This window comes from Hipposideros armiger, unplaced genomic scaffold (genome assembly GCF_001890085.2).
Source record: "Hipposideros armiger isolate ML-2016 unplaced genomic scaffold, ASM189008v1 scaffold_305, whole genome shotgun sequence".
Classification (NCBI taxonomy): Eukaryota; Metazoa; Chordata; class Mammalia; order Chiroptera; family Hipposideridae; genus Hipposideros; species Hipposideros armiger.
In genome coordinates this window covers 592369-611604 of record NW_017731655.1, presented here as the reverse complement: position 1 = coordinate 611604, position 19236 = coordinate 592369, and positions in this window count along the sequence as shown.

Here is a 19236-nt window from a genome sequence, read left to right as displayed (position 1 = left end):
CCACATTTCCCCTTTTAAATACACATTTTACTCAGGGCCACAGTTTGCCCCTCCATACACCCAATGTATTTCAGATTTCTGTGTAATTTAAAGAAAAAGTGTTGCTGAGGTGAGCCAAATTTATATATGAGTTCTTTGTGTAAGTTATTTCAGAGCTACAAAGGCTGCGTCCCCATGCTTATATACAGTTTGTCTCCCCATAATGGCTTTCTGCCATCAATTGGAATACCTTTCTTACAGTGCCCTAGATCCCAATATGAAAAAAGTTTACTTATTTTTTTTTTATTATTTTTTTAAAGAAAGACTTCTTATGTATGTTTCTAAGACAGGAGGACTGGTTTACATTTTCAATACCCTCAATGTGGATATAGTAAAAGAGGTGATACGTTGGGGGGTAGGGGGGTGGGGAGAAAGGGAATAGTGAATTGTAATGCCAATGAAAAGAATGGTCCTGTTTTCTTGCTTTGGGAGCAAGAGAGCACATATATGATTTTTTACTCTATGGAAACTGAGGATAAAAAAATATTACAACATGTCTTTATAAGACAGAGCAATATAGTAAAACATTTATTTATAAAACAAAGTAAATGCATATTATTATTTATGAATAGAATTAGCTTCTTCTGTGTTCATTTTCTTCCTTAGAGAATGTATGTAGGCATTTCGTTTTATAATACTTTGAAATCTTCCTTATATTTATCAATTTGATTAGCACTCATACTACTCTCTGTTCAGTATTGATAATGTCATTTCAGAATGACACTGGTCATCTCCACAGATTTGAGTGTCATTAATATTTGGGAATGGCTTTAATATTTCTTTGTTTCTAGGTCTTCCATATAGAGTTTGTTTTCTTCACTTCAACTGCCCCTTTTAGTGATATTTGACTCAGGAATATTTGGGATTTGATTTGGGGGGTAGGTTCTCTTTGTGCATTGTTTTCACATTTTCCTAAAACAGCTGACAGTTTATGGATGTATTGGGAAGTCACTGGATTTTACTATGTTTCTTAATATCGTCCATGCTTTCTATTAAAATAGTTATTTAAAATAGCACAAAATTTTGTCTTTGGTTTTGGGAACATTAAATTTAAGTGCATCCTGTGAATCAAATATGTGTCTGTTCAGAGACAATCAAAAAGAAAAGCAATCAAAAACTCAAGTGCAATGTTGTTATGTTTTATTGAAAAGAGTATTTAAAAAGCCAGATATTGTGGTGCCAGATACATTACTTTAATGGTTAACTCCTTGGCATCCTGTCAAAAGGTAGAACTTGTATCTGGAATAGCCTGATGGGATAAAAATGTCATAGCTTCGATTTTACTGCCTCTGACTACAGAAAACTGTCTCTTCAAGTTTTACCTGGTTAACCCTACAAACAGTCATGTTTTTCAGCACCATCCATGGAAGTTTTGTGGAGAAAGTCATCCAGGACCACAAAAAGTATCATTTTAATGGTGTCCTTAGATTGCTTGAATAAGCTTTAAATTAAAAATTGCTTTTGAATACCTTAACATGAGTTAAATTCAAACCTAGACTTAATTGGTCTATTTTCCAAATGAGAAGACTGGAGCTCAGTAGAGTCTCATGAAAATATCTTTATGATCTTTACTTGAAGCTTTTGGATGAGCGAATCAAATGTTTCCATAAATATATTTCACAGCACAATTTCTTTAGTCACATTTATTTCTCTCTATTGTAATTAATATACTCATATCTTACTTCCTACTAGGCAGAGGGCATGTAAAAGGCAGGAACAATATCTGTGTATTTTTATTATCAGAAGAGATCCAAGTGGGTAAATCTAAAGAACTCCAATACCTCATCTGCAAAATGGGCCAATGCCACATAGCAGTAGGTACATGGCACCACATAAGTAAAATACAGAGGGTGCCAAAGAAAGGTTTATGCATTTAAGAAAGGAAAAAACTGTATTAATTTTAATAATATATACTGATAACAAAAGATGAATGCAAGTCACATTTGATTTCTGCAATTACAAGAGCTGCTCAAAGTGGTTACCATCAGCATCCAAACACTTCTGATTATGGCGAACTACTGCTTGAGCATAGATAACATCTCTTAAAATGTATATACACTTTTTTGGCACCGCTGGTACTTGTACTTGGCATTCAATAGATGTCAGTTCCCTTCACGTTCCTGAGTAGTTAGTGGCCCATTCTTCACAAATCACTCAAACTTTTACATTACTTTGTAATTTGCCTTAGTTGATCCTCCAAACAACAATTTAGAAGAAGGCTGTACCTAGAGAATAAGGAGAAAGAGAAGAGAGAGCTACCAAACGCTGAGCACTTCCTTTATGTCTCTAGAACATGCCATGGTGCCTCATTTGGGTTGATACTTACAGTTATTTCTAGTCCCATAGCTCTGCTTTGGAAGAAAGTATAGCCAAGTGGTTAAAAGCTTTGGCTCTGGCATCATTGAAAGTGTTCAAATACCGGGTTTTACATTAGATAGTCACATGCATTTGGGAAAAATTGTCCTTTCTGAGCCTTAATGTGTCCTGGAAAATTTGAGTAAACTTTAACCTATATTATAGGATAGCTGGGAGAGTCAAATGAGATTAATGAAAGTAAATTGTGTATCTTAGACCCTGGCAGATGGTAAAATTTCCCCAAGTGTTAGAGATGAGGTTGAGGGTAGAGAGTAGAGGACAAATGCACTGACTAATGGCATACTAATATTGTTTGCTAACTTTCTGACAACAGGAAGAGGTTGATAAAATCGAATATGGATTTATTCTTATCTTCCCATCTCTCTTAGCAATCAATTGCCCCAGTTGTCAACTCTAGTAAACTCAGAAACAAAACGGGCATTCTGAGCTGCCCAGAGACTGGCAAACTACAAAATGGTGAATATCTGTCCACCCAGTGACTTTCTAAACTGGATAGTTTAATGACTGGATCATTTAATGACTAAGCAGATGAGCACTTGGCTTACAGTACCCCCAAGCGAGGCCATACCTGTCAAACAACTTACTCTTTATCACTATGAATGACTGAGAAAATTGAAATGTAAAAATTGTGAGCAGTTTATACAAATTCACAAAATTTCTGAGAAGAAAACAGAAGTCTTACGTTTTCCACAAAAGGAAAATATAGCATGTGTAATTCCTCCTTGCTCATGATTTTAGAGGAATTGGAAAGGAAATATAATTAGGTATATGTATATTTACTGAGTTGTTCACTTCAGGGATGAATGCATATAATTTAGAGGAACGATGCCGGTATAATATAAAAGTGACTGTCAATATCAATAAATTATCCACATTATCATCTCAATCAATGGACATAACATCACACTTGTAAGTGTCATGAAGATAGAGAGGGGACCCAGTGCTATACCCCTGGTTCAACACTACAGGTCTATGCATGCAGCCTGGACTGTAATCTCTTGTTTCTGTCTGTCTTTGTTTCCCCATTCCCAAACCACATTTTAAGTTCTTGAGGAGCAGGGGCCACTTCTTATTCTTCTACTAAGAACAGTTAATATGAAATGACACTGGTTTTAGAAAGAAGTTATTCTTCATCTGCAGAAATGTTGCCACTGATGCATTGTCATCAACACACACACCCAAGAGTTATGTGGATGACGGTGCTGAGTCACCCACACGCCATCACCTGACTTCCCCTTTGATCAGCAGCAGACATTTGCAGGACAGCTGGCCAGAATCATGGTTAGATGCAGGATGAGCAGAACACTAGTTAGTTTTTGATTTTATATATGATACCAAAGGGCCAACTATCACAACTCTGGCATCATGAATACTGTATTCTATACAACCATTCAGCTGCATGCTATGTATACTTGAACTGATTAATGGCACCTAACTCACTGTGCCACGCTAGAACCATTTGAAACTCACTTATGTTGAGAAGCCCAAATCAGAATCTCTATGCGTAGTGTGTGCCTAAGAGGCAGGTGGACCAGATCAGTGGTTTAGGAGAAAAAGATCTGTGTTCTAGGCCTAAAGGGTCACCCTTCATAGTGTTACTAATTTTCCTTAGTCTCAATCTTCACATCTGAAAAGCAAGGGATTGTTTGTTGTTACCCAGGCTTACTGAATTTTAATAAGCTCACAAAGTGGTAGCTAAAATCGTAGTTTCCTGAGTGTTCCTATTAGGCAAGGACAGGGCCTGTGAACCCACAATTTTATCAAATGCTCCAAATAACTAATGTAAGAAAGACTGGAGAAACACTGGAGTAGGTGTTGTTTGACGTTTCCCCCCAACCTCAAAAAGTCAACGGTATAGGAGGCAGTAGTCATCACAATGTTTTGGATGAATGGCTAAGGGGAGAGAGTTGCCTATTGTGATAAGAGGTTAAAGACACACTATTTTGCCTTTACTGTATAGCTGCATGCCCAAATGTATAGCCTAGTACATTTGAAACCAACGGATAGAACATAGTAGTCCTTAAAAAGAAGGGCCTGGGACAGGAAGCTGAATGAGTCTGTTAGCCAGAGGGAAAGCAGTTGTCCTGCTGTGCTTCCTAGTCTTATCTGTAGTTGCGGAATCCCTTTGTGACATACTATTGTAAGATCTGGGGCCTGATGAAGTGTTACGGAAATCATGGAAATTTAGGCCTGATATGATCACAGCTGTGAAGATTATGAGTGTGGGGCCTATTAAAGCAGTGAATGATATAAAACAATAAAATTTTATAACACACATATACACACACCTTTGCTCAAGCTCAAACATCCACACGTGCAAACACACTTATGCCCCCCAAAATATGAACACATGTACACCCTCTTCAGAACACATGCTGTGTCACACTCTCGACTCTGGATTGAGTTTTTAGTTGATTAAACACATGAAACTGAAACTATCCAAATAAACTCTTTTGGCAGTTATTGAAAGTCTTTTGAAGTAAGCCAGAATGCCTCTACAGTCAATGTTTCCATACTGAATCAGTCCCTGTCACCGTGATATTATGTTTATTTTTTATGTTGGAACGTAGATTTCTTCTCTCATTGCACCAGCTCTGCAAAGATAAAAATAAAGGTACTGAAGCAGTGTTCTGAAAGCTTGTGCTCTAATTCTCTGTACAATATATTTACAATTGGATTGGGATGCTATTTTGTAACAGTAATTTCAGACTTCTATCCCCTCCAAAGGGGGAAATATCTTTTTGCCTCTACGAACCAGTAAAGCTTCTTAATACTTGGGGATTCCCTCATTTCTTTTATTTCCAGGGCCATCATTAGGAGGAAACCATACAGGAAATTTTAAAGGTAATTTTGAAGGTTTCCATAAATGCTTAAGTTTCTTTTTTCAGAGCCCTTTACTGCTCAGAAGGAAAACATTTTGATATACCAAATTTAGAACTTGAGTACAAGATACAACAAAACTAAGCCTGTCCAAAAGTTAGCTCATAACTTTCTACACCCCACATAAAACCACTCCCTTCCTCCAAAAGTCCCTGCTTTAGATAACGGCATCAAACTCAGTCCTGAAGCCGTAAACTGAAAATTTATTCTCACATCATTGCCTACTCACTAAATCCAGGTATCCATCACATGCTGTATGTTCTACCTCCAGAATAGCTCTTATTTCTAATCTCTCTGCTCTCTCCACTGTAGAGGCATTGGAGTAAGATCTCATTGAATCAAACCTAATCATCCCCCTGCCACTGGCCTCTGCTTCCTAAAGTCCTAACTCAGCTTCCAATAGTCCTCTTTCTAAAGTACAAATCTGATCTTGTCTTTAAGGACTTTATGAATAGGAAGAACAAATGATTTTCTCTTAGGATCATCAGCTCCTTTATCATCTGACCATAGTCGAGCATCTCAGACTCATATGCTATCACCCTCTTTAGCCTTCATCCACCCTCCCTTTTAGGGACACTGACCTTAGCATCCTCTAAACATGCGTCATCATTGTCTGGAATATCTCCCCAGAGATGGTGTTCCACGGCCTCTCATACCACTACACTCCTGCCCCAGTGCAGCAAACCTTTACTATTCATCTCATGTCGTGTTCCCCATGATGTTCTCATCCATCCCCCTCCAGAGCACTGCCCATGCTCTATTATAATGCACATCATTTTATGGGTAGTGTAATGAGTTAAATGGTGGCACCCCAAAAGGTACATCCACACCCTAACACCCTAAACCTCGGAATGTGACCTCATTTGGAATTAGGCTTTTTGCAGATACAATGAATATCTTAAAATGAGATCACCCTGGATTACCCTGGCGGGTTCTAAATCCAATACAAGCGTCTTTACAAGACACAGAGGTGAGACGTAGAGGGAGAAAAGGAGACCATGTGAGGGTGGAGACAGAGATCGGATTGACCGCAAGCCAAGAAACTCCTGGAGCCACCGGAAGCTGGAAAGATTCCCCCCTCTAGGGAGCAGGCCCCTGTCAACACCTTGATTTCAGACTTTTGGCCTGCAGCACCACGGGAAAATAAATTTCTGGTGGTTAAAGCCACCAGGTGTGTCGTAATTTGTTCTAGCAAACCTAGGAAATGAGTAAGAATAGTTATTTATACCTCTGCCCCAAACTATATCTTAAAATCTGGGAGGAAGAAGAGCATAGATTTAAAAAAAATTAATAGGCTTCATTTTTTGAGCAGTTTATATTTACAGAAAAATTGAGCGGCATTTAGAGAGTTTTCTCATATACCCCCTCACCTCCAGTTTCTCCTATTAACATCTTGATTTATTTGTTGGTGTATATTTGTGGCAACTAATAAGCCAATATTGATACATGATTGTTGACTGAAGTCCATAGTTTACATTACGGTTCACTCTTGTGTTGTACAGTCAATGAATTTTAACATATGTATAATGACATGTATCCACCATTAAAGTACCACGCACAATGGTTTCACTGCCCTAAAAAACTCTAGTGTTTCACCTCATCATCATCATCCCTCCCTCCCCCTAAACCCTGATAACCTTGATCTTTTTGTCTCTATCTGCCTTTTCTAGATTGTCATATAGTTGGAATCATACAGTATGTAGCCTTTTCTGATTGGCTCCTCTCACTTAGCAATATGCATTTAAGTTTCCTTCATGTCTTTTCATGGCCTAATAGCACATTTCTTCCTATCACTGAGTAATGTTCCACTGTCTGGATGTAAGAGATTATAGATTTTTATTCCATCTTTATAGCCTTTGTAGAGTGGGTATGTGTACTTGGTTATTTTTTATTTTAAAAAATAGATATTATTTAAAAATCTGAATCTTTTCAAAATAAACATTTGAATCATATTTATGAAAATGCTAGAAAATAATGGTAGAATATTTTTTTATATATATAAAATGACTCATTTTATCTATTAGCAACAGATAGTACATAGTCAAATGGAAATATTTTGGCTGTCATTTAAGGTCCAAAAATCCAAATAGAAAAAAATTCTGTTACTATTTAAAAAGTTTCAAGAAACGATATTTGAATAGCCTCATAAAGTTGTCAGCATATAATATGATTTCGGGTTCAGTTTATTTGTGGTGACTTCAGGGAAAACATAGGCAACAAATCTGTCATGCAATTTCATATACATCATTTAATTTATGTTCAACCAAATTATGGATACATCACAAATAGGAAGGATTTCCTTCCCACCACATTTAAGACTGTCCTTAGATAAACTACAAATTCATGTTACCATCTGGCAATGGGCAGAAGGAGATTAATCATTTCTTTTTTGAATAATGAAAGTGTTCCCTTTAAAATGCCCCAAAAATATTGGACAGGAAAAAGAACCCTAACATTTTGTTTATAATTTCAGATGGTTTTTACTTATAAAATCCTACAACATAAACTTGCTTTGATTAGGTTAATATTTCTTAGCTTTATTTCTTATTAGTGTATTTCTACTTATGTAAGAAAATTCACTTAAGAAAAAGAGCAAAAGGAAAAAACCCAGCCCCTGGTGTTCAGAAAATACAGATTGCTCAAATACAGCACATGGTTCCCATAGGGCTCCAGCCAGCCCTTCGTAACACCTCTAACTGGGGTCTTCTGCATTTGCAGTCTTTTCTTCCCCCATCATTTATGATAAACATTTCTGGCACATTGATCATCTTTGGTGAAGTAAGTTGGTAAAATCTGAGTTGCTACCAGCTTGCTGGTGAACATAGTAAAGAGTTGAAATGTGTGTTTTGAAATAATCTTTTATTATTTGATTGATACTTCTCTTCTGCCTGTTGCAATGTTGGTTTGGTTCTGCTTGTTTTTAAGCTTTGATTTTTGCTACATACTTTGACATTTGACTAATAAAAAACTGTTTGCTTCTTTTCTTAGTCATATTATGTCAAGTGATTCATTTCTTCTCTGCCTTTTTTTTTTTTTTGTAAGTTTAGGCATCCTTGGTGGCTCCTTATATTTATCACACAGCTGTTAAAAAATTCTAGCATGTGAACTTTTACAGTGTTATGAAACATGCCTTTTTTAAAATGTTTAATTAGTGCTTTAATGTATTGGGTCATCGGGAAATTCATGACGTATTTTTCTATGTTTTTCAATGCAAAAATGCATCATGACTTTCCTGACAGCCCAATATGTAGACTATCTCACAACATCGCTGAATCCATTGCCTGTCTCAGGAGTCAGAGCAGATTCACAAAAGACTGATCTGGTAAAATGTCTTTCGAATGACTTGGATTATAGGTAACCACTGCCTTGTTTTGTTTTTTGGTTTTCGTTTTTTGGTTTTCTGTTTGTTTGGTGCTACAATAATTTTTCCAGTGTCCTATACCACCTTCCAAGTCATTTATTCAGCTTTCATTCATTCTCCTAATCCCTGAACCTTCATACGTAGTCTTCCTTCTTCTGCCTCAAATGCTCTTATCCCATCATTTGCCTTTACATTTCCTTTTTATGATCTTTATCTACATATTTCTTCACAAAACAAAAATACTTACCTTGAATTCTTCTGTAATAAATACTGCAAGCTTCACCCAGATCCCTTTTTCAGAGGTGATGTAAACTGCTGGGAATATAAGCCATCAACTGCTTAGAGTTGCATCTTTCCTTGGAAATGGTCACCTGCAGAAGGCTATACCATGTCTGAGGTGGAGGTGAACATGTCTGCCCCCTTGCCTCAAGGTGAGATACCTGAGCTGCAGATGTCCACGTAGGATTGATTGAAGCCCCAGTTGTATACGAATCAGTGTCTCTCTCTGTCCAGTTCCCCTAGAACTCTACCTAAAAACCTTTAGGACACATTTTCTTTTACCCTCAGAATCTGTTTCCCGGGAACTCAACCTAAGATAGTATCAAGAGTGGTCCTAGGAAGCCAACTGTAAAGTGAAACCTTAAAACTGATCTGCACAGTGCCTGCTGCCATGACAGACACTATCACTGGTATTAGAAGGAGCGTCTAGCATGCTCTGGCTTAAAATTTCACTGGTGATGACCTGGGATGGGATACCAGTGGGAGAGCATAATACTGATCACACTATTTCTGGCACATGGGAGGAATGAGAGAATTAGTAGCTATAATGTCGTTGGAAATAGGTGACTCGGTGAATTCTACTGATGCATGAAAGAGACATAATGTCAGGCTCATAGAAAATAACCCCTAATTGAATGCGAAATGTAAAAGTTACAGGACCTCATTGGCTGAATTTAAAGAAGCCCTAATCTCATGCAGCAGAGGGAAGACAGAGCAGAAGATCAGAAACACAACTGTATCCTCAGAATAACAGAGCTTCAAATAAACCTGCATTCTCAGCCCAGCAGGTTTTCTATGCCAAGGTCAGAGCCCCATTAGGAAAATAGGGGGACCCCAAGGTATAGAATGAAGGTTTCTAGATAAATGCTGTTGAGAACTTTGGATTCCCAAATTCTGCCAAACCTGTTTGGCCTGCAAAATTGACCCTGTACCCTCTTTATTAGAACTTAGTGGCCCCCCTTTCTTGAAGATGACATAGAGACCTCAATTATGGCAGGTATCTTAAAGACTATGCTTACCTCTACAACCATCTTCTCCCATCTACAATCCTGGCAAACATTTCAGTAGCCATATCAATTAAAACGTTTTTAAAGTCAAACCTCAGCACAGCCTGAACAGGAATGAGATCTTTCAGCAGGAGCAGGGATCTCTCTATACACAGAACTGGATTCTGAGATGGATGTATTCAGGGAAGCTGATAAGGAAAAGCTTATTGATGTGCGGTACTTTTCTGTGGTATAAGATTTAAAAATCTGGCAGGGACTCCAAGAGACAGTACTAATAAATGGGTAAGATGACTCTTGGAAACTTGTAAAAATTAATGGTCTGCCCTCAGTGAAGTGTAAATGCCAGAACTGCTGTAACAGGTGCATGTGTGTGTGTGTGTGGGGGTGGGGGGGAGTTCAAAAGACTCAAAGAGGTGAACATTCTAGAGTGGATGTACTGTCTAAGGCTGCAAAGGCTACACGTTGAATATGTTCCATAGGCGAGCCTGGAGGACATTTCATTTACCAAATAAATAAGGAAGGCCTAGTGAGAGGAGCACCATTGTTATTGAGTTCAGTGGAGGGTGTCTTCTGTAGGCGATGGCTGATGTTGGGAGGTTCTGTTAAGAGATCTAGTCTTCATAACGGCAATGGGAATGATGGGCGAATAGAGTGATAGGAGGCCAGGTGGCAGCACTTACCTGTTACAAACAGCTGTGGGTATGGTTTTCACGATGAGAATTATAGCCAGGGCAACTCCACCCACAGAGAGGTATGGGCTAAGAATGGCAGTATTACTGTAGACAGGCTGGAAAGGCATCCAAGAGGGGGTATTTCTTAATTGTACAACAATAACTAAGGGGAGAAGCATGTGGATGGACTTATGGGCATAGAGCATGGAGATCTTTGTATTGCATGTTAACGCCACTACAGAGCATGAGCCCCAGAGCTAAATCCAAAGTAGAGAGAAGGACTAAGACTTAGCCAGCCAGTCGCCGTCATTAGTCACCCAGCATTCGTCACCAGGAACCCTGGAGGAGCTGTTCCCAGATAGGAAAATTTTACTAGAAGATACTAGTGGATCTATATCCCTTAGAGGTAGAATGGAATCAATTATATGGTGCTCCACTCAGATACCCTCTTTAGGCTAATACGCCACCCCAGGTATTGGGAATATGGGCTGCTGAAAGCTCACTGCTACATCCTTCACCATAAATTTCCCTCCAGTGCCGCGGGCGCGCCTTGGCCATGGTTAGACACTCTTCAGGGGGCAGGGCAACCTGTGGCCAGTGACTGTGTGAGGTGAGGGTGTAAAGCTCTGTCCCCTGGCCTCGATTTGGGACAGCTTTGAAGGGCCATCAGCGGAGGCGTCAGGTGTAGCCACTCTGTGGCCAGCTTCTCGCTCAGACAAGCCCTCTTTTCCGTGTGCTCACTGGCCTCCCGAGAGAGCCTTCCACCATAAGCCTTCTTTAGGAGGCTCCCATTCTCAAAGTCTGCTTCCAGGACATCCGATCTAAAATGTTTCACCCTTTGTGTCCTTTAGCCTCTCACCACATAGTTTAATTTTCTTTCAGAGCAATTAATATAATTAATAATTATACATTTGCATGAATATTTATTTCTGTGTTAACTACTGACATGATGGAGGGCAGGACCCGTAGCTATGTTGCTTGTGCCTGTGTCTCCTTACACGTGGTACATGATTGATACTTATTAAATAGTTCTTGCTCTTCCTTCTGCCGCTACTCCAACTAGAAAAAAATGATTTATGCTTTCAGCTCCTTTCTTAGTAATACACCTGCCTTCCTCTCTGATGAATTCTTCAGTCACCAGGATAGAAAAAAAACCCAAGCACGAATGAATATATTAGTTGTCTGCCTTCTTCAGAATACTGACTATTTCTGGAGAAAATAGTACCAACTCCCAGATCACACCATGATCTGTAGCCTCAGCTTGTTCCTCAACACGGTTTACTGATCCTTTTCCATTCTCCTGAGGAGCTGCTTTTCCTTGTCCACTAAGAGCCAATTCGGCTATCCTTAAGCTCCTTAAGCACCGCCCCCTTCTCTCTAACCCACGGCATCATTTCAGAGGACTTCAGCTTCTTGACACTATATCCATTTGCAAAATATATACACCTATGCCTACATCTATCCTACATTCAGAATGCCAAAATCAATTAGGAATACTTTTTGTCTAAGCTTATTGGTACTATTTTTCCAAGTTCCTCTGGCCAGCACCCATTCTTGCTTCTGCCCGTCAGGGGTGAGCTTCTTAAAGAGTTGTTACATTTATTTTTTTCTGTTTCTTCACCTCACAGTATTTTCCCCCAATCAACTTCAGCTTGCTTTGTGAAATCCATCATTCCACTGAAATTGCTCATAACAAAATTGCCAACAATCTCATTGGAAATATATCCAACAGAATCCTTTCAATCATCGAAGTACAAAGCCTTTCTTAAGAATGTATAACAGTTGTCCTGTCTCCTGAAACGCCCTCTTGGCTTTTATGACACCTGCTCGTTTTGTATTCCTCCCATTACTGTTCAGAATTTTTGTCAGACAGTTTTGTCAACTCCCTTTCTTCTGGGATTCCCATAACTGTCGAAGTTTTCCTGAGTCTTTGGCTCTCTTCTCTCAATATTTTATAATGCTTGAAGGATAATCCCATTCAGTTCCTTGGGCTCATTTACTCTATTCAGAACTCTTGTGCAAAAATTTACTTGAGTGTCAAATTCTATTCCATCCCAGATTCCTCTTAGTGCAACCCCAGGTTTTCAAACCTGAGTTGATTACCTTTCTCACTTCTCCTCCACGGTGTTATAAATATTCCATTCACCCAGCATCACAAACCAGAAATTTAGGAATAACACTTGACTATTTTTCACCTTTCCTGCCTCCAGGACACCATACAACTACCAGATAAAACTTTCTGAAATTGCAGCCAATTATGTCAGCCCCTCACTTAAAGTCCTCAATGATCTCTATTGTTCCCAAGATAAAACCCCATTTTGTGTGCAAAAATCACTAGGCCTTTGATAAGCTGAACTCCTCTCTCACCAGAAATATTTTATTTTAACTAGCCTTTTCTATCTTGTCTAGAAAGACTGGATAATTCAGAAGACTCAAGCTACCTAGGTTTGAATTCATTGTGTGCTCTCTGTGTTACGTTTATTATCTGTGTTGGGTAAGAGATTAAATTGGTTCATCTCTCATTTTCCTGTTAAAAGAAGGTAATAATAGTATCCCTTTGTGTATGTATGAGAATTAATTGACATCTGACATGTAAAATTCTACAACAGTGCCTAGCAAGTAGGAACAACAAATTTTACCTATATTAATATTATTATTACTATAATTACTGATAGTAGTAGTATTACTACTACCTTCTAGATATTAAATTTCTTCAGGGAAAGTGCTATGCTAGCCATATAGTAGATATTAACTCAATGATTATTGTATGGATAAAAAATAGAAGAGGTTTACATTATTCAACAAACTCATAAAACCACCTGATAATTTACTATGTTAAACTCTGAAATTGCAAAGATGAGCACATTTTTAAAAATTTCAGTAGGTATAAACTCTGAGATTAGGGTAGAAGGGAAATATTCTGATACATATAAAATGCAAAGAGATAGTAGGACTTTCCCAGGAGACGCAAGCACTTCACATGGAGCGGCTTGAGAAATATTTTCTGAAATATTCCAAAGGAATATAAAAAGTCATGCCATCAATTTACTGTGCCCATAGCATAGGAGAAAGCAAATTTTACAACATAATGCTCACCCAAAGGATGCCTTTCAAACTTCCTTATTTAAACCTTCTGGCAGAGACTGAAAACTCAACAACTTGACTTATCAAAGACTGCAATCCATATAGCAAGGCTTAAGAAAGATCAGAATGAACAAGCTGCTCCACAGACTCTGGAGGTTATTAGAGTTTGATAGATTCAGAGCCAGACACACCATATGGTTGCTGAAAAATTCACTCATCAGGAAGAGCCATAAAATTGCAGTATATTTCTAGAGGCATAAAACTTCTATCTATTAAGGATAAAAAAAATAATAATCACTCAGAGAATGTGCCAGGAAGGAAAGTGAAGCAAGATTAGTAATCTTCTAAAATGCCCTTCCAGTGTTTGTACTGTGCACAATTGCACCGCGGACAGGGAAGTACGTCCTAGGGGCCGCAGAGACAGGGAGATGTACAGCAACTCCGGGCTGTTTATGAATTCTCTGTAGACATTGCTGACTCAGTACTCACCCACTACTTGTCCATCCCATGGCCTTTTCACCCAGTAGGGGTCCTGAATCAACTACTGCCATGCATTTTCTTCTGGCCCACAAACTTTTTGGAATGAAGCAAGTGCCATTTTTTAAATAAAATCATGCATTTAGATATCAAAACATATATTTTTAAATCAAAATAAGCCTGACTATGTCACTGGTGAGAAATTTGATCTCTCATATTGCAGATCCCTAGGTCTCGAGGATTGTGTATAATTCAGAACATTGGAAAAGGGCCTCCTGGTTTCTTGGATTTCATTTTCTATTTGTCGATACACATTAATCAAGTGGGAATGGCCTCCTGCTAGTGGGAGGCCCACTGGTCACTCACCAGGCTTAGGAGAGGGCATTTTGCCCAAATTTATACCTTCAGTGCCCACGATCTGGTCTTCCTAAGCTACTATCCTCTGAGGACTGCCACCACCTCCAAAGTAGGGAGAATCATAGATTGCAACTGATCAAATGCAACTTTAATTTTCCTTCCTGTAGCCCCTTCAAATCTTATTCTGTGGGCAAATTATTCGCCATTCTTGGATGAAAACTTAAACTTCCCACTTGACTTTCTCATCATTCTTTATGTAATTGGTCACTTCATCACAAACACTGTCTCATTTCAGTTATTAGCATGTCCAGAACAAGATTTTAATTAGAACTTTCAACTTGCTTAAACATAAATCTCTTCTCTAGCTTAGATCAGCTTTAGGCTGGAGCCTGCAAAAGGCGCCGGGAGACCTGGACTTTAAAAACTTCACTATCCAACTATCCAACGCATATGAAAGCTCTGACAACATTTTCAATAAATAACAAATCTTTAGTACCATTGAAGCATTCCTTGGACATGCCACATGCATTCAAAAGGAAATTTAAAAACTTTTATTGGGGTCGAATATAACAAAACTAATATTCATTGTTACCAACCTGTGGCTATTTCAAGAGATGCTCTGACAGGTGGGAGCCAACATCATTTATCTTAAGGTGTTCTTCCTCCTTCTTTCTCTAATATCTGACATCAAGTGATTGCATCTGAGTCCTATTTGTGTGCAGAAGTATAAATAATGCAATTAAGAGTCACCACTGATATTATTTTTCGGTTCACAAAGGGGAAAGACAAGGACCATTCTAAAATACTTCCTGGAGTCCCAAGGGCTGAAGCTTGATACTTGCATCTGAACAGGAGTTTGACATTGAACCAAGTATTGGCATAGGGGAGTATATAAAAATGACTATGCTGTCAATTACTTGAGACTTTAGATAAAATAAAGTTGAAAACTGGAAAGCATAAAAAGTCATGTGAAGAGGATACTCTATTATGGATGAGAAATTGATTTGCTGTTGTGTACATAAATCATTGCAAGAAAAAGAAAAATTTCTACTGTCAAATGAATAGCTAACAAAGGCCGCTATCCCCTCAAATAAAATAAGCATTCATCTAGTTCAGTTCAAATTTTTTCTAATGCCTCATTGTTTTAGGTTGTCGTAGAATTTCTGTATGTATGTGTATCTATGTATATATGTGTGTGTATATATATATGTAATATATATATATATATTACATATATATATATATATATATATATATATATATTAGAGAGAGAGAGAGAGAGAGAGAGAGTGTTTATTAATGGTAAGGTGGTAATTCTGTTGCTGAATCATGACCGGCAATGTGGAGGAAGAGTGGTTCATTGTAAATGTGATAGGGAATATTTTCTTTTCTGATCATAGGTAATAATAAATAAAGGGTGATAGTATCCCTATCCTATACAAAATTGGAGTGTGTTGGAGATGTGCTAAGTGACACATTTCAAAATGTACTGGGATACACAGTAACTCATTTAAAGATGTGGAATTAAGATGAGGAACAAACATGATACTAATTCACATTTTGAAAATGGCAAAGAGCCGAGAATGTTTTCACTGGAGAATACAGTATTCAGTTGGATCTGTAAACTGAAGAACATGAATACTATCTTCACATGTTTGAAACTACCATCTGGGACAGGAAATAAATCCTTCTCTAGGTGCCAAAGAAAAATGAATAAAAGGTAGAGGGAAATTATGTTTGGATCTAAGATAAAATGTCTCAGAAGGAAGTGAGCTCTCTAACATCTGAAGTGTTTTGATAAGAGATGCTAATCTTGCCTAAGATAGAATTTCACTTGGCTCATTTTTCTGGGTTCATGAATCATGGTCCATCACCTACTACCACATTAGAGTCATACGAAACATATTCAAATAGATTAAAGAGGCAAATGTATCAGGACACACATTGGCTCCTACCCCATGTAGAGGCCCCATATTGACTCCTACTGTTGAATCTTGGACTGAGTAGAGAAGATAATCCCGAATCACAAAATACTTTGCATTTTAGATCTTTCCAAATGGATAGCTTCCTCCACTAGTCTCTAAATCAATTCTACAGAATCCTGTGTTTCTTTCAATTAATCCATACTCTCCTTTTTTTGTTTTCAATCACGAAATTCTTCTTTATAGATTTCATAACTTAAAAAAATGTATGTGATACATTGGCAGACCAAAAAAAAAAAACACCACTTGCACTTTTCAACATCTGTATATTTCGATTTATGATCCCTTTTTATTTGGTTTTCTGTCTTACAGTTTTTAAGCAGTAGGTGGAAGAATAGGAATCAATTCTTTGAACTATATTGTATATAAATATCTGAACTGAAGTACAATAAAGGGTCTGTTGTGCATCACACAGTAGAATCGGTAAGATAAATAATGTAGCCACATAAAAAAACCTTGTTATTCACATTATAAACACCTTTAATTTTACCTAAACACAGCCAAGTACACAGTAGCCATATTACCTTGGTTTTTTGCATTGTAACCTTGAAGCATATAAACTTGTATGGGTATTTGTTTTCGATATTTTCAATTCATTAAGTGAGCTTAGAGTTAGTTCATCTTTAAATTTGGAATATTATTCTATACATATGGAGCTATAACATTTTTTCCCATATGGTGTCATATTTATTTCCACAAAAGAACAGTGATGACAGAATTTTTTTTTAAGTTTCCAAAAATATGTATTAAAACAACAGTAGATTTCCCATTAAGCAAAGAATTCAGTACCTCATTTTTCAGCCAGTTTGAAGGAGTGCCGAGAATGTACTGGCTTTGGAAAAGATACTTCTTTCCAGCCAAAGTTCTTCAGAGAAGTTCAATAAGAATAATTTCCATTCAGGAATTCCATCTTTCATATGCCAGGTGTCAGGACTGTCAAATCTTTGGACTGTTTAGTCTTATCAAACCTAATAAAACAATCGTACATAACCACTAGGAAACATTGCGTTGCTCTTTTCCTCTCAGCATCACTTTTAAGTTCAACTCAGTTTACTAAAAAGCACTTTTGCATTCTTGAACATCTTGTTTAAATTTCTAAAGATGATTTTTCTTAAAAGTATGTCAATATAAGGAGTTATTCAAATATACACATAAAACAAGAGTGATATTCAAATGCTTATATATTGGACATAAACCATGAGACATGAAGTTTAAATGGTATTTTTTCTGAGAGAAACAGTCAGTGGTAGAAACCTTTTAGCCTTATCTAACTGACAGTTCATAAAGAGTCAAATGATGCTGGTTGGGTATTGCTTTGTGCCAAACATTTGAAATTCAGTGTGGAAAACGGGTGTGCAGACTGCCTCCTTGCACCGTGATTTGGTTGTGTAATATGATGGCTTCCCTTGTAGAGCTTTCAGTTGAAGATATCCTTGTTTTCCTTATTCCCCACAGCTTGTAGCTCTACAAGAGGAATGGGATGGAGAGAACTTTTCAAATCCAATATTTTAAGTGTCACCTACAGTTGATATGATTTAAACCAATTCCTTAACTTAATGACATGTAATTAAAGTATCTTCTAATTGCTCCATCAATATAATGGTGAATAAGAAAGCAGTTTCTTTTCAGAGGGGCCTGATATGATGTTAAGTGTTGCTTTAGCACAAGATACTGTGTTTTTATAACCTTCTGTAGGTTAAATTTCTCTTGATTTAAGAGAGGATAGTATAAATCACTCCTCTAAAAACCTATCCTGAAATAATGGTTATGGATGATGATCTTAGAAATCCTAATATATATATATATATATATATATATATATATATATATATATATATATATATATATATACACATACATATATATTTAGCAGTAGCAGAAGTTAGTGGCAGAACAGAGCAAATAATTAATAAAGAAACTGATGTGAAAAGGAAAAGAAGGTATGCCTCTTATTACCTCCAAAAAGCATCATATACATAGAATAAATCAAGGTGACTTAGTAATTGTTCATAGAACCACATTTGACAAAAAAAAATTTAGTTAAAAAATGTTTTAGAGGAAAGTATATAACCCAGATAATCTTCATCAAGATTATTTAATATACTTAAATTTGAGTTTTTCCCCACATTAGTGCCCATGGAAGTTGACGTTCCCATGCCTGACACTGCAAGGTCTTACCAATGTTCAGTCACCAAATGTAGAATTTTCTTCTCTGTAGTCAAGAAAGCAAAAAAATAAGGACAACATATTCAGATTACATTGATTCCTTTCTAATTACTATTTAAGGTAAAATTTATACATTTATAAAAATTCACAAATTTGGCCCATCCATTCTTCTCAGTGGTAAATGTCAAAGCAACAAGCAAAGACTTATTAATAGTCATTAAGAAATAAAATACAGAGTTAATCAAATGTGAGAATTAGTCTCTATTGTGCTAAACAAGCAAAATTTGAACACAAAAATATGAATTATCAAAGAGAACACATCATTTAAGTAATGCAGGGGAAAATAATTCATTGGGCAAGAGAAATCTTTTGTATTTTTAAAAAACTGCATTTAGTCTATTTTAGTAGTGGACAGACAGTATATTCTCCTGGGCACGAGATAAAATGATCATGTAGCAGGTGCAACAGGAAATACTCTTGGAATATGCCATAATTTCATAAATTAATATACACAAGATCTGTAAAACAATTCTGTGATAATTTTTATATGGTGATAT